This window comes from Giraffa tippelskirchi, chromosome 2 (assembly GCF_054371585.1).
Source record: "Giraffa tippelskirchi isolate mGirTip1 chromosome 2, T2T-mGirTip1v1.2.pri, whole genome shotgun sequence".
Lineage (NCBI taxonomy): Eukaryota > Metazoa > Chordata > Mammalia > Artiodactyla > Giraffidae > Giraffa > Giraffa tippelskirchi.
This window is the reverse complement of record NC_137276.1, coordinates 148,596,951-148,612,567: the sequence shown is the minus strand read 5'-3', so window position 1 is coordinate 148,612,567 and position 15,617 is coordinate 148,596,951. Positions and strand designations below refer to the sequence as shown.

At 41.2% G+C, this 15,617-nt stretch overlaps 1 protein-coding gene across 12 annotated transcripts in view; it reads left to right on the top strand.

Annotated features, from left to right (window-relative positions):
* Positions 1–15,617, top strand: part of PEX5L (peroxisomal biogenesis factor 5 like) — an 817,344-nt gene that overhangs the window by 623,407 nt on the left and 178,320 nt on the right. The window lies entirely within an intron of this gene.

Sequence of the window (15,617 nt, the reverse complement as noted above, 5' to 3'; positions counted from 1 at the left end):
TTTTTATTATTCTTCCTTATTTAGAAATCTGTTTCTGACATCACAAGGAAGTCCCATGGTGAGCTTCCTCAGGACTTCCGGCCTGTCATGAAGAAAAAAATAATATGGAAAACATGAAAGGTTTAAAGCCATATTTGGGGACAGGTTGCAGAGAAATTTAGTTAAGTCAGCTTGTGCAAAGGTCATTTTAAACACATGCATAAGCATTGAGGTTGAGATTGTTAGAGTTGGGTGGATCAAACTATATTCCAACTGTCCAATTTAGTTTGGTTATGTCAGGAGTGGGGAAGGATGGGAATAAAGGGAATTAACATTGTTGAGCACATTCTATGTGCCAGACAATAATCTGAGAGATATTATTATTATGCCAATTTTTAAGAATCGGGGGAAAAAATCCAAGGCTGAGAAGGCTTGGGAAACATGAAAAGAATCACATAACTAGTAAAACTGGAAAAATGAAATTGAAATAGTCTCCCTCCAAAGCCCATGCTCTTCCTACCAACTGCCTTCCCACAAGTCTTCAAGAAAATTAAACTACACTGCATTTTGTTTAATTTAAAAGTACAATTTCTAGTTACTCTATATTGCCTAGCACCTGTGGGAGTTCAAATAAAAGCCTTTAAAAAAAATTTTTTTAAAAGTCACAGACAGCAAAGAAAAAGGTGGGACTGGGTCAGGCTCAAAACACAGCCCCTGCTGGTCAGTCCCTTCTTGGAGATTCCTTGAAAGAAGCCAAGTGCTAAATAATGGAAGTGAGCAGGCAGAGGGTTCTCTTGAAACACAAGAAACAAAACTGAAGGATGTAGTGTCCTATTTCCTAGTTTTACATGACCATGCCTATATTTTACTCACAATTCTCCTAAAGATAAATTACACTGGAAAAAAATGGCTTATTTCCTTGGATTTTTCTCCCATGCTGAGCATGGGAGTTCCTATATTCATGGCAGATATTTTTTCTCACTAAAAGTTAATTCCTGAGCTTGTTCTTGTGTAAGTGCAATTTAAGTAACGTTATCCAAGGCAGGTGCAAAAGAAAGAAAAGAAATCCCTTTGGAACTTAAGATGCCGTGAAGTTTCCCAGTAGCTAGATGAGATTACCCCTCACATCCTTTCTGGGGTTTATGGAATTAACAATGTTGGGAAAAATAAGAGTTTAAAATTTTTGTAATTTTTCCAGAAGACTAAAGTAGATAATGATGCTGAGAAAGATTGAAGGCAGGAGGAGAAGGGGACAACAGAGGATGAGATGGTTGGATGGCATCACCAACTCGATGGACAGGCTCCAGGAGTTGGTAATGGACAAGGAAGTCTGGCATGTTGCAGTCCATGGGGTCGCAAAGAGTTGGACATGACTGAGCAACTGAACTGAACTGAAAGTAAATAAAGGGGGTCACCTATGCACAATATTTCACCTTTGAGGATATTTTGAGTCCCTTGTCCCCTTCTAGCTTCATTAGTTGCCAAATATTTGCTTTCTCACTGTATTCTCATTGGTTGACCATAGTCTCTCTGTCCAGTTCTTCCACTTTCTTCATTATTTACTGCATGTTAGTCTTTGAGTCACTTTCCTCAGAGAGGCTGTCCACTCCTTCACTTTCAGTGGAATGAATTTCCCAGCATCATTCCACCATTTACATGCCGAGTCATGGTGAGGCCCACAGAGTTCACAGTCTCTCCATCACTGAGGACCAGTCACTTAAAGACATTCCTCACAGCACTGTGGAAGCCAGCATAAAGACACGTAGAAATGATACAGCCTTGCTTCACAAAATGAAACGAAATGAAATCTTTTAATGTTAGTAGATTGAGAATTTTGTTTAAAAATTCAGACCTCGTTGAGGACACCTGCATACAAATAGATTAAATAGCATCAGCAGTAGAATCTTTAAATAAAAATAATTATGTACAGTTTATTCAAGCCACTTTGTTTCATTGTTTTTAATTTTATCATCCTCACTATTGTCATCATCATGGCATTGCTGAACACCCACTATGAACCAAGTGGCATAAACATTGCTCTTGCTCTTGAGAAGTATATGCTCTCTATACATTTATGAAATTAATGCCTAAACAAAGTGGCATGTAATAAGCAGAAATTCATTTCTCCCTCACTTAACATCTGGAGTTTCGCCATCCAGGGCAGGTAATGGAGCTTCCCAGAGGCATCAGGGATACATGCTTCTTCCAGCTCTCTGCTCTACCACCCCTTGGAAGAAGCCCTACTCCTTATATTCTAACATAGCTATTGAATCCCCATCCATTGTCTTTGATTTCCAAGAAATGGGAAAGAAGAAAGGTGGAGAGAGAAGGGCAGGGACTATCTTCCCCTCCTTTTTTACCCCCTTTTTTCTTTTTTCTTGTCCACGCCTCCTTTTAAGAAGGTTTCCCAGAAGTTCCATAGAGTCCTTTAATTTATATTTCATTGCCCAGTACTTAGACATACAATCACAGTGGCTACTACAAAGGGGCAACTCCCAGGAAATACAAAATCATTTATTCTGCATGGTACTATGTCCACCAAAGAAGCAGTTACTAAGGAAGAAAGATACTGGGGTAGAAAACTAGCCATCTCAGCCATAGTTGTCATTCTAAAATTGTCAAAAACAAATTTCACCTCTGAAGTCAATGACAAAGGAAAATAGCATGTATCACACATTTTGCAAATTTTTGTTAACAATTTTATCTTACAGAATCACAGAGCCCAATATTATTTAAGTTGTGGGTGGGGAAGCAGGAAGAACTGTTTTTAGGGAATATGCAAAGTATCTGCAGTGCTGTCTCCAGCATTTAGCAACACAAAAAGGAACAGACTGACTTGTGTATATTCTGAAATAAGAAGAGGTCAACAGGACTTGGATCTTGTGGAATTAACAATTTCATTGCAGTCTGATACCCTTGGCCATTAGGCAGCACACGTTTGGTTCAAGCCCTTTATCATGTTTCCCTATTTCAGAATCCCACCAACTTCATCTCAGCCTTTCCTCATTCATCATTCATCAGTTCTTTAAGCTCCCCTGCGCAAATACTTCATTCGCTTTGTCCCCTCAGGACATTTTGTGTCAGTGAGGGGCATGTAATCATGATCTTACTTTTGTTTCTTACACATTTTAGTGTGCATTTTCTACCAGATTCTCAGTGCCTGAATAGCTGTCCAGTCTGTATTCCTGCCTCAGCCCCTGTAGAGCTTACTGGGGTATGGTCTATGGTGTATGGTGTATGGTGTACGGTGTATGGTGTATATAAACAGGCCCTCAGTAGCCTCTCATAGTATGTGCTATGAGAACAAGTAAAAGATGTGAAAAGACAGGAAAGAGGGCTATTTTTATAAAGCTGCCCTAATTGTCCAGCAAGGTTGATGGTGAGGCATGCTGAGACCCCACCACCATAGGGCCGCAGGAAGGGAGCAAAAGCTGACCTGAACATAAAGAACCGGACAGTACTGGGCAAGTGCTGCTAAGAGAGAAAGATCAGGGGGCAGTGGGACTCCAGGCAGTGCTCTGTGCTTCAGCCACAGTTCCACAAGTGACTGATTCATGTTGATGTATGGCAGAAGCCAATACAACACTGTAAAGCAATTATCCTTCAATTAAAAATAGGTTAATTTTTAAAAATATTAAGGAATCCGTCCATTTACAGCAGATCCTCAGCGAAGGCTGATGGTTCAGGGAAAGAACTACTGCAGGTCCGGTGAGGTGACAGGTTCCCAGAGCAGCTGATGTTGAAACTCAATTGTACCTACAGGGTCAGCATTGCAGTCCTTACAAGGAGGAAACTACATCTTACTCATCTTGGTGTTCCCAGCACCTCACCCTCTCCTGCTCACAGTATATTTTTAATAAATGCTTGTTCCTCCTGGTTCCTGGTCCATGACCATACTACTCAAGGCTCCACCTTGCTAGTGGAATGAAGCTACTAATTCCTCCTCCATTTGAGAACTCCATTGGTTTCACCTCGTGTGAGGAAGGTAGCATGTGGGAGTGGGGCAAGAAGGCCACCTGCCCTGCTTAGGTCCTTTGTTTGTACTTGGGAACATAACACGATACTCTATGCTATCAACGGCAGTCCAACATTAATGTAGGCAACTTTGTGTGCAGTACTGCCAGATGTGTTACATGAAGGTAGACTGCAGGGGCTCTCAATTTAAAAGATAGCAATTGAAAAAAAAAAAGATAGCAATTGGCTGCCCTTTCATAATATAGAATACTACATACAACTTAAAATCATGCTGACAGAGGCTTTACTAACATAGGGAAAAAAAAGAAACACTTGCAACATATTAAGCAAAACACAAATGCAAGATGAAAATTTGGAAAGGTCCAACTGTGTTAAAACAAACTTAGCAAAAAAAAAAAAGACTCTAAGGAAGCATTCTAAATTATTAAAAGTTATTATCTCTGAATGCTAGATTTTTAAACTACTTTTCTGTTCTTTTTCTGTATTTTGCAATTCATCGATTGCCACAAAATCAGTTTTTAAAAACAAAAAGTAAAAATGTTTTACTTTTACTTGACTAAAAGTAAAAAAATAATGAGAAAGGTCTGTACAACTAATCAGACTAGAAATAATGCCGTCCCAAACACCAGCTACAAATAAAGTCATGTGTTTCCTTTAAATAAGAGACACAATGGAATTAGAACCAGGAAAGCTAGTCATAGGATCTCCTTACTGTTGTGTGGACTTTAATTAAATATTATTAAAGTGCCTTCCCATGAATAGAGATATACTGACTGCTTGTATTGAAAATCAGCATCAGCAAAAATGTTTCTTAAAAACTTCTTAGTTGCCAAGTTTATGTTAAAAGTGCGTTTTAACAATGAGCATGAAATAGCTTCAGTGGCTTCAGGTTAATAAAAGCCTCCTGTGCTTTCAGAGAGAGAAGGTCTGAGGTAGGCATTCCTTTTGTTTATCTAGTACTTTGTTTTTTCAGTGGCTGGTGGGGATGGGAGACCAGGGAAGAGTGAAAAAATGGAGCCTGTGCGTACCCAGTTTTCAAGTGATAGTATCATTTATAATTTTTCAGGACTGAATTGGTTAAGTCCTACAGAGAGGAAATTTTGCTGAGCTCCAATTCTCTCCTTGGCTCTACACACCTAATTGTATTTCTCCTGCGCTGCGTTCTTGTTCGTCTCCTCATTCATCTTCTCTGGTGAGATGACAACATTGTCGGCACCCATTTCCAAAATCTCATTTTCCTCCTCGTAATTTCTCACCTTGTTGACCACAATCAAACAGGAAGGGGAAAACCCAAGTGGTTTGGCAGGTGCTTTAGATAAAGACCAAACAGAAGCTAAAATCCTACAGGAAGGAAGAAGTTTGCTAAATAAGGATTGAGTTTGGATTCTATCTGCCACTTCTTTTGTAAAGTTGGATGGTTTAATAAATTTAGAAGGTGTCTGTCTCAAATGCAAAGACCATTATGAAAATGGAAGCTGAATTTCCAGGTCCCTTGCTATGAAATATAAATCCAGGAAATTTATTTGTAATTACAGAAAGTTGAATACATTTTTATTTCTTCCTAGATGTTAATGCTTTTAATTAGGAAGAAGTATCTGATTAATAACAAAGTTCTAAATAATAGATCTGATCCCTATACTTACCATTCATTTTTTCCCTTCTTTCAAAAAAACTTTTGATTATAAGATGTATAATATACTTCTAGTAAAAAATTTTGGAGCCTGCAGACAAATGAAAGAATGCTGTTCTTTACATCCGTACTCTCCTTATATTGTTTTTGCTTTGTTTTGGAGAATCAAGCTGAATAGAATAAGCCTTTCAAACAAATCTGGGTTTTAATCCTAACTCAGTCACTTTCCAGCTGTGATTATGGACAAGTTTCTTAACTTCCCTAAAACTTTTCTTCAGTTGAAAAATGAAGATAGTTATATGTGCCTCAGGCAGTTGGCATGAGAATTAGAAGTAATGTATCCTTGGCACATTGTGGCTGATCAATTAATGGCAGCTATAATAAGAGCTATTATAAGTTTAAGACTTTAAACTTTTTTACAGCCTTTTTTCATGCTTAGGAACTTCAGTCCTATTTCTAGGAGGTAGGTATATCTAATGTGTAGAACTGAGAAGGACATCACCAGTGTGTCTCATGAGAACACTTTCTCCATGCCTCAGGAAGGGATTTGCCAGGTCTGCCCTGATCGTTAAGTTTATGAGAGCCTTCACCCAGTGGAAAATTACTGAAGGAAGGGGCTCGTGTCTCATATGCCATGAAGCCCCACATAGTCAGAGACTGCTCAATGCATACCAACTGCTATTGCCATTGACCCACAGAAACAATAATTCATGGCAGATGTTGCTCATTGACCCTTCTCTTTTTGTCAGTGCAAAACTTCATGTATATCCCAGCTCTGTATCACACATTTGGTGTCCAGGAGAGCCTGACTGGCAAAATCTGCCTCCACTTATTGAAGGCCTGCTGGCACCATGTCCTGTGTAGGTGGGAGAGCCTCTGGCTCCTGGGTTCTCAGTCATAGCTGCACACTGGGACAGCCTGAGGATTTTTACAAAACTGATGCTTGGGTCCCACCTACAGGGATTCTGATCTAATTAGTCTAGAGCTGGGCTCAGCTCTCGCTCACCTCACGCTGAGCTTTTGCCCTTCCAGTAGTCATGAAACCCTGTTACCGACTCTACTTGGAGTTTTTCAGAATCCATGTGTGCTTTGGAAATTGGTTGTTTTATCATCTTCTTACTTGCTTTTTGTTCTCATCATTACTTCTATTCCTAATGTAGTTCCTCACCCAACTTTTTCATCTCTGATATTTTTTCTTTCTTCAGTCTCCAAGTTGGACCTGTAAACAAGGAATTTTGGTGGGGATGAGTTGTTGTGTGTTCATATTTCCTAAGTCCCTGCCTGTGCCTAGCACTGTCCTAGGAGCTATTTCATTTAATCTTCACAGCAGTCTTGGAAGGCAGGTCAGAGCAGCCCATATACCACTGGGGAAACTGTGATTCGTGGAGGCTAGTCCACTTAATGCTATTCAGCAAGAGCATAGATTCAAGTTTAGATCATGTCTGATTTCAAAATACTTCCTCTTTGTGCTCACCACAGGTCACATAATCAAAGGCTGGAGGTCAGGGGGAGACCATATGAAAGACTGAAGCTGAGCGTATGCCGTAGGGAGAGGTATGGACTGTGGCAAACTGAAACATGAATGCCCCAATGAGAACATTCAGGTGCAGTTTTTCAACGTTGCAGGCTAATAAGACACATCTAAGTATACCCTGAATTTGGCTTGCAGGCCACCAGCTTTTAAGTTTTGAAAAATTCCCTAGTCATAGAATTTCACTGTCCAACCACATAGAAGAGGCAGAGAATGTACTGTGTGACCTCGGTGGGATCACTGAGATGAATGAGTGGCAGTGAAAGGAGACAGATTCTGATCTGGTATGTTTAAGAGACCTTCCCATCAGAGCTGCCCAGCAGAAGAACTGGCTGCCGTGGACCAGCAGCAAATGCAGCACCAGCAGATCATAGTACTAATGCCCCAGCAATCCTAAGGAAAGATTCCTTCCCACTGACGGAAGGTACAATCCTGTTAAACATTTACTGGGCCTCTTGTGTGTTCCACGCACTGTGCTAGGCACCGTACGAGCTGCCAAGATGCTGGATCCTGGTGGAGGCTGCAGTCTTAGCTAGCCTGGCATCATGTAAAGAGGTTTACACACATTAGTTCTTTAACCTTTATAAATAACCTTGAGAGGTACTTGCCATTAACCCCAATTAAAAGGTGACTATATCGAGACTCAGGCTGAGAAAGCTGTTCAAGGGCACAAGATAGTAAATGGCAGAGAAAAGACTTTAACTGAAATTAAAAGTCTGTGCTCTTAATGGCTATGCCAAGTATCTTCCTTCTGTGGGGACACCAGCTTGGAATCCTGAGTCATCATTCAGCCAATCTGCCCCAGCCCTGGTGTCCTAGTACTCAAGCTCTAGCCCATCGCACGCTGTCCAGACCATATCACAAAAGAGCCACCTAAGAACTCCCATCCACTAGCCCCTCCCTGGTTTCTGGGGCCATGAAATGAGATTAAGTGCAGTTAACTTGGTTCCATCCAATGGAATCACAAGAGAACCAGTTGCAAATTGTCTTCAATGTGTCACTGTTGTTTCTGGAGCAGACAGTAAGATAGGAGATATTCTAAGTGCAAGCTCTGCACAGCTTTTCTCATTTCAAATATGATGAGGTCAGCACTGCAACAAAATATCAAGAAATAAACATACTGAGAAGCAGTCTTGCATTAGGAAGAGGACAAAGAGAGAGATTAAGAGATCTGAGTTTAAGTCCTGATTCTGCCACTTACCAGTTCTGTGATCTTGCCTTTCCTGTCATTAGCGTGAGTTCCTGCTTCTGTGTGTAGAAAAGGGACTTGCAGATTGTTATGGGTGTGTCACAAGTGTTTGTGTTCCTTCCTCAAATAATAATAGAAAAATGGCTAAATGTGCCTTAAAATGGGCATAAATTAAGATCTTACCAGATTTATAAGGGTTGGTTTGTAAACAATACACCAGTAACGTGTGATACGATCATTTTATGGAGCATAATTAATTTTGTAAAAAAGAAATATTTGTCAGCTTGTAGGAGGCTCAGTCAGTTCAGTTGCATCCAACTCTTTGTGACCCCATGGACTGCAGCACACCAGGCTTCCCTGTCCATCACCAACTCCTGGAGCTTGCTTGAACTCATGTCCATTGAGTCGGTGATGCCATCCAACCATCCCATCCTCTCGTCCCCTTCTCCTCCTGCCTTCAATCTTTCCCAGGATCACGGTCTTTTCCAATGAATCAGTTCTTCGCATCAGGTGGCCAAAATATTGGAGTTTCAGTTTCAGCATCAGTCCTTCCAGTGAATATTCAGGACTGATTTCCTCTAGGATGGACTGGTTGGATCTCCTTGCAGTCCAAGGGACTCTAAAGAGTCTTTTCCAACACCTCTGTTCAAAAGTATGAATTCTTTGGTGCTCAGCTTTCTTTATAGTCCAACTCTCACGTCCATACATGACTACTGGAAAAACCATAGCTTTGACTAGACAGAACATTGTCAGCAAAGTTATTTCTCTGCTTTTTAATATGCTGTCTAGGTTGGTCATAACTTTTCTTCCAAGGAGCAAGTATCTTTTAATTTCATGGCTACAGTCCCCATCTGCAGTGATTTTGAAGTCCAAGAAAATAAAGTGTGTCAGTGTTTCCATTTTTTCCCCATTTATTTGCCATGAAGTGATGGAACCAAATGCCATGATCTTCATTTCTGGAATGTTGAGTTTTAAGCCAGCTTTTTCACTCTCCTCTTTCACTTTCATCAAGAGGTTCTTTAGCTCTTCTTCACTTTCTGCTGTAAGGGTGGTGCTATCTGCATATCTGCGGTTATTGATATTTCTCCTGGCCATCTTGATTCTAGCTTGTGCTTCATCCAGCCCAGTATTTCGCATGATGTACTTTGCATATGAGTTAAATAAGCAGGGTGACAATATACAACCTTGATGTACTCCTTTCCCAATTTGGAACCAGTCTGTTGTTCCATGTCTAGTTCTAACTATTGCTTCTTGACCTATACAGATTTCTCAAGAGGCAGATAAGGTGGTCTGGTATTCCCATCTCTTGAAGAATTTTTCACAGTTTGTTGTGATCTACACAGTCAAAGGCTTTGACATAATCAATAAAGCAGAAGTTTTTCTGGTATTCTCTTGCTTTTTCAATGATCCAACAGATGTTGGCAATTTGATCTCTAGTTCTTCTGCCTTTTCTAAATCTAGCTTGAACATCTGGAAGTTCATGATTCACTATTGTTGAAGCCTGGCTTGGAGAATTTTGAGCATTACTTTACTAGCATGCGAGATGAGTGCAATTGTGCGGTAGTTTGGGGAAGGCTAAGGGAATAAAAAGGGAAACTTTTATTTATTAAGCTCCTGATACATGCCAGGCCGTGCTAGATTTTTCCAGGCATTTCATTTAATCCACACACCAGCACTGTAAGATGAGCAATTTTATCCCCATTTTCACAAATGATGAACCCTAAGGTTGAAAATTTAAGAAAACTGCCTTGAGTATTCAAGACCAGATTTGAACTCAAGTTCAAGCTTGAGCTCTTCTAGCAGGGGCATAGTCTTTTGATTTTAATAAAAATTTCTTCTTAAGAGGCTGGATGCAGGCAAAACATCTTATCTTTCAAGCATCTCTGTAGGCAGCAATCTGCTATTATCTGAGTTAATAGTTGCTCTTCCAGCAGGACTTGATGTGGACTCAGAGAAGGCAATGGCACCCCACTCCAGTATTCTTGCCTGGAAAATCCCATGGACGGAGGAGCCTGGTAGGCTGCAGTCCATGAGGTCGCTAAGAGTCGGACACGACTGAGTGACTTCGCTTTCACTTTTCATTTTCATGCATTGGAGAAGGAAATGGCAACCCACTCCAGTGTTCTTGCCTAAAGAATCCCAGGGACGGGGGAGCCTGGTGGGCTGCCGTCTATGGGGTCGCACAGAGTTGGACACAACTGAAGTGACTTAGCAGCAGCAGCAGCAGCAGCATGTTTCTAAAATTTCTGGCGTATTCTCTCTACTGTCTAAAGTTTGGAATAACTCCTAATGAAAGATATTGATGCTGTGATCTGTTTTTATGTGGGGAAGTAGTCTGTGCATTCGTAAATGATCCTAACTGTAATTTGAACGGCCATCAGTTTACAAACTCTTTTGATCATTATAGTTTCTTTGGGAGGACATATTTATCTGGAAAGTTTGTTGAGGTTCTCATTAAAATTAAGCATCTGTTGCTCTAAATATTTGAGCTACCCAGTTTTACCAGGATGCCTTCTCTGGTCCTGTTTCCTTCTACTTTTCTTAAGGCATTTGAATCGTGGATGTAGAAAAGAAAAAGGAGATGGAGCGGAATTGATAGAATTAAGCATTGTGTTGAGAATTGTGACTGAGTCCTTCAAGAGACCTTTGTCTGTCTTAAGCATCTAAGAATTCAAGCCTTGTTTTTCTGTCTCATATAATGACAGCAGTAGGCCACAGATGTCACATGCTTTGCATGCACTGCCTCATCTGTCTTTTTGTAATTCTTCACGTGGTAAAAGAAATCTTGCTCCCAGAATTCAGAATGCCTTCAGCTTCCCAGAAAATTAGCCTTCAGTGGACAGAAACTGAGTTTTCCATATCTAAACACTGCAGCAAAGAATTTGACTAATTGAACATGAGCTTCTATTCTCCTCACAGTAATTTACTGCAAGCTAATTGTTACACACTTAAATACTTTGAATAAATGAATTAAAAGCCAGTTTTCATCTTCATTCATCCAATTCATTAGATGGTTTCATTTTAGGAAATGAGGAAGTAGATGTGATTCATTGTGCAACAAATGAAAAATTCACTCATTTATGCAAGGAATATGTATTGGCTTGGCAATCTCTGCACTAAAAGATAAGATGATTTGTTTTCCATGGTCAAGGCAACCACTGGACATACAGAGACTGGTCATGCAGTGCAAGCGCTGATTAAGTGGCGTGAACTTACTACATATTTTTGCTTTGATCCCAGTGCTAACCTTCATGTAGCATAAATAGGGTCCTGAAAGTAAATATAGTATTAAAAAAAAAAAAAAGAATTAACTCTTGTGTAGTGTTTTATTTTTAAAAGTGCTAGGGTAGATGTTAAACCATTCGATTGTCATACAATAACCTTGAATGTCAGTATTATTATGATATTATCCCCATTTGATAGAAAAGTAAACTGAAGTTCAGAAACATTAGTACATTGCTCAAGGATGCCCAGCTTGTAACTAATAGAGTCAGAATCGGAACCCAGGTCTCCTGATGCCAAATGCTGTACTCTATATCTGCTGTAATTAAGATGAAAGGACGACAGATTACGTGCCTAAAGCAACTCCCAGCAAAGAACCCCAGACGCTCGCATCATCCGCCACCAGCAAGTGGGGGCTGAACGGAGAGGAGCGGGCGGCATTGCCTAGGGTAAGGACCGGGCCCGAGTGCCCCGAGGGCGATCTGAGGGAGCTAACGTGAGATAGTAACCTAAACTGTGGGACAGCGAGAGAGAGAGAACTATCCTGCGAAAAGCCCAACTCTAAGGCACTGCCGGCCCGCTCACAGAACAAAGGACTGAGCGATACCAGAGGAGAGCTAGCCGGCTGCGGACCGCCCCATCCCCCTCCGGACACAGCGGGCAGGCAGGGCCCGCCAGAGCCGGAAAGGGGCAAACTCGGCTCCAGAGAGGGCACCCCCTACCAAACTGCAAACAGGCTCCCAGTTTCTAAGCAAAGACTGCCTGAGATCCCGGAGGGTCGACAGCCGCCGGGAGGGTCGCAGCCAGAGACCAGCTCCCCAGAACCGACACAAAGCACACCGGAGCCGGGCGCGCCCGTAAACCGAGGCGGGGACCAGGGTGGTGATAAGCCGCACCGCCCCAACAGGGGACAGCGCCCTCGCCAAACTTCTGGCCGCCTGGGCAGCTCCGACCGGGAACGGCACAAGCCGCGGGCGAAACCGAGTCTGCGCCTTTGTGGAGTAACCGGGAGCCTGAACCTGAGCGGCTTAGACCTGGGAAGTGCACGCAGCTCAGGGCCCGCTCCCCGGCCGAGTAACCTGAAGCCTGAGCAGGGTAGACGGGGAAAGCACACACGCCGTGAGCGGGGGCGAACCCAGTGCGGCCGAGACACTGCGAGCTTACCACACACACGCCAGAATTGCAGTGTTCCTTCCTCCCCACAGCACGATTGAACAAGCGAACCTAAAGAGATCACCTCCACCGCTTTGTTGCAGGGCGGAAATTAGATACTGAAGAGATCTCCAAACAGAAGCCAAATAAACAGAGGGAAGCGCTTTGGAAGGGACAGGCCAACAGATTAAGATCCCTGTAGTTAATACCGACTGCATTAAAAAGGACCTATAGATCTTGAAAAGTATAAGCAGGAATAAGGATCTATCTAAAACTGAGCAGATCCCACACTGCTCACAACAGCTCCAGAGAAAGTCCGGGATATATATATTTTTTACTATTATTATTATTATTTTTTTTTTATTTTTTATTTTTTTTAATTAAAAAAAATTTTTTTTTTCTCTTCTTTCCTTTTTCTTCAAGTCCTCTATTACACCTTTAACTTTCATTTTCATAACCCACTATTAACTTGCAAAAAAAAAAAAAACCCTATTTTTGAAGCAAACTACATACATATATCTTATACCTTTTGTGTTTTCTTTTTTTTAATGTTTTTTTTCCTGTTCTACATTTTTTTACTGTTTCACTGTTTTTTTTTCTTTTTACACTGTTTCCTTTTTTCTTTTTTTTTAGATCGTAAGTTTTATAAGAGTCTAACCTCTACTCTAGATTTTTAATCTTTGTTTTACATATTTGATATCAACTTTGTACATTTAAGAACCCAATCTTTAGGACCCATTTTTACTCAGGAGTGTGATCACTGGCCTGATCACTCTCTCCCCCTATTGATGCTCTTTCTTCTCCCCCAGGGAACCTCTATCTCCCACCCTCCTCCTTCTCTTCTCAACCCAATTCTGTGAATCTCTGAGGGTGTTCTGGGTACCGGAGAACACTTCAGGAACAGGATACTGCCCAGATCTCTCTCTCCCCTCTTAATTCCTCCCTTTCTACTCATGCTCACCTCTGTCACCTTCCTCCCCCCTCTCTATGTATCTCTGTGAATCACTCTGAGGGTTCCAAACTGTGGAAAGCACAGAGGGAAGTGCTTACTGGCTAGATTGCTCTCTCCATATTTGAATTCCCCTCTTCCCCTCCTGGTCACCTCAACCCACCCCCCCCCACCTCATCTCTCCATGTAACTCAGTGAACCTTTCTGGGTATCCCTCACTGCAGAGAATCTTTTCACCATTAACCTAAAAGTTTTATTATTGAGGCTGTATGGAAGGAGAAGTCTTGAGGCTACTGCAAGAATAAGACTGAAAGCCAGGGGAAACATTAATTAATAAGAGACCATCCAATAGCTTCCATAAATTCACTGAAACCAAGCTCCACCCAAGAGACAATAAGTTCCAGAGCAAGACATACCACACAAATTCTCCAGCAACGCAGGAACATAGACCTGAGCATCAATATACAGGCTGCCCAGAGGCACACCAAATCCATAGACATCTCAAAAATTAATACTGGTCACTCCATTAAACTCTAGAGAGCAGAAATCCAGCTCCACCCACCAGAACACCGACACAAGCTCCTCCAACCAGGAAACCTAGACAAGCCACCTGTCCAACCCCAACCGCAGTGAGGAACCTCCACAACAAAGAGGAACTTCATACTACCAGAATACAGAAGGGCCACGCCTAACACAGCAATCTAAACAAGATGAAAAGGCAGAGAAATACTCAGCAAGTAAAGGAAAATGAGAAATGCCCACAAAGCCAAACAAAAGAGGAGGAGATAGGGAATCTATCTGAAAAAGAATTTAGAATAAGGATAATAAAAATGATCCAAAATCTTGAAAGCAAAATGGAGTTACAGATAAATAGCCTGGAGACAAAGATTGAGAAGATGCAAGAAATGTTTATCAAGGACTTAGAAGAAATAAAAAGGAATCAATATAGAATGAATAATGAAATAAAGGAGATAAAAGACACTCTGGAGGGAACCAACAGTAGAATAACGGAGGCAGAAGATAGGATAAGTGAGGTAGAAGATAGAATGATGGAAATAAACGAAGCAGAGAGGAAAAAAGAAAAAAGAATCAAAAGAAATGAGGAAAACCTCCGGGACCTCTGGGACAATATGAAACGCCCCAACATTCGAATCATAGGAGTCCCAGAAGAAGAAGATAAAAGGAAAGGCCATGAAAAAATACTCGAGGAGATAATAGTTGAGAATTTCCCTAAATTGAGGAAAGAAATAGTCACAGAAGTCCAAGAAACCCAGAGAGTTCCAAACAGGATAAACCCAAGGCGAAACACCCCAAGACACATATTAATCAAATTAACAAAGATCAAACACAAAGAACAAATATTAAAAGCAGCAAGGGAAAAACAACAAATAACACACAAGGGGATCCCCATAAGGATAACAGCTGATCTTTCAATAGAAACCCTTCAGGCTAGAAGGGAATGGCAGGACATACTTAAAGTAATGAAAGAGAATAATCTACAACCCAGATTACTGTACCCAGCAAGGATCTCATTCAGATATGAAGGAGAATTCAAAAGCTTTACAGACAAGCAAGAGCTGAGGGAATTCAGCACCACCAAACCAGCTCTCCAGCAAATGCTAAAGGATCTTCTCTAAACAGGAAACACAGAAAGGATGTTTCAACACGAACTCAAAACAACAAAGTAAATGGCAACGGGATCATACTTATCAATAATTACCTTAAATGTAAATGGGTTGAATGCCCCAACCAAAAGGCAAAGGGTTGCTGAATGGATACAAAAACAAGACCCCTATATATGCTGTCTACAAGAGACCCACCTCAAAACTAGGGACACACACAGGCTGAAAGTGAAAGGATGGAAAAACATATTCCATGCAAACGGAGACCAAAAGAAAGCAGGAGTCGCAATACTCATTTCAGATAAAATAGACTTTAAAATAAAGGATGTGAAAAGGGACAAAGAAGGACACTACATAAAGATCAAAGG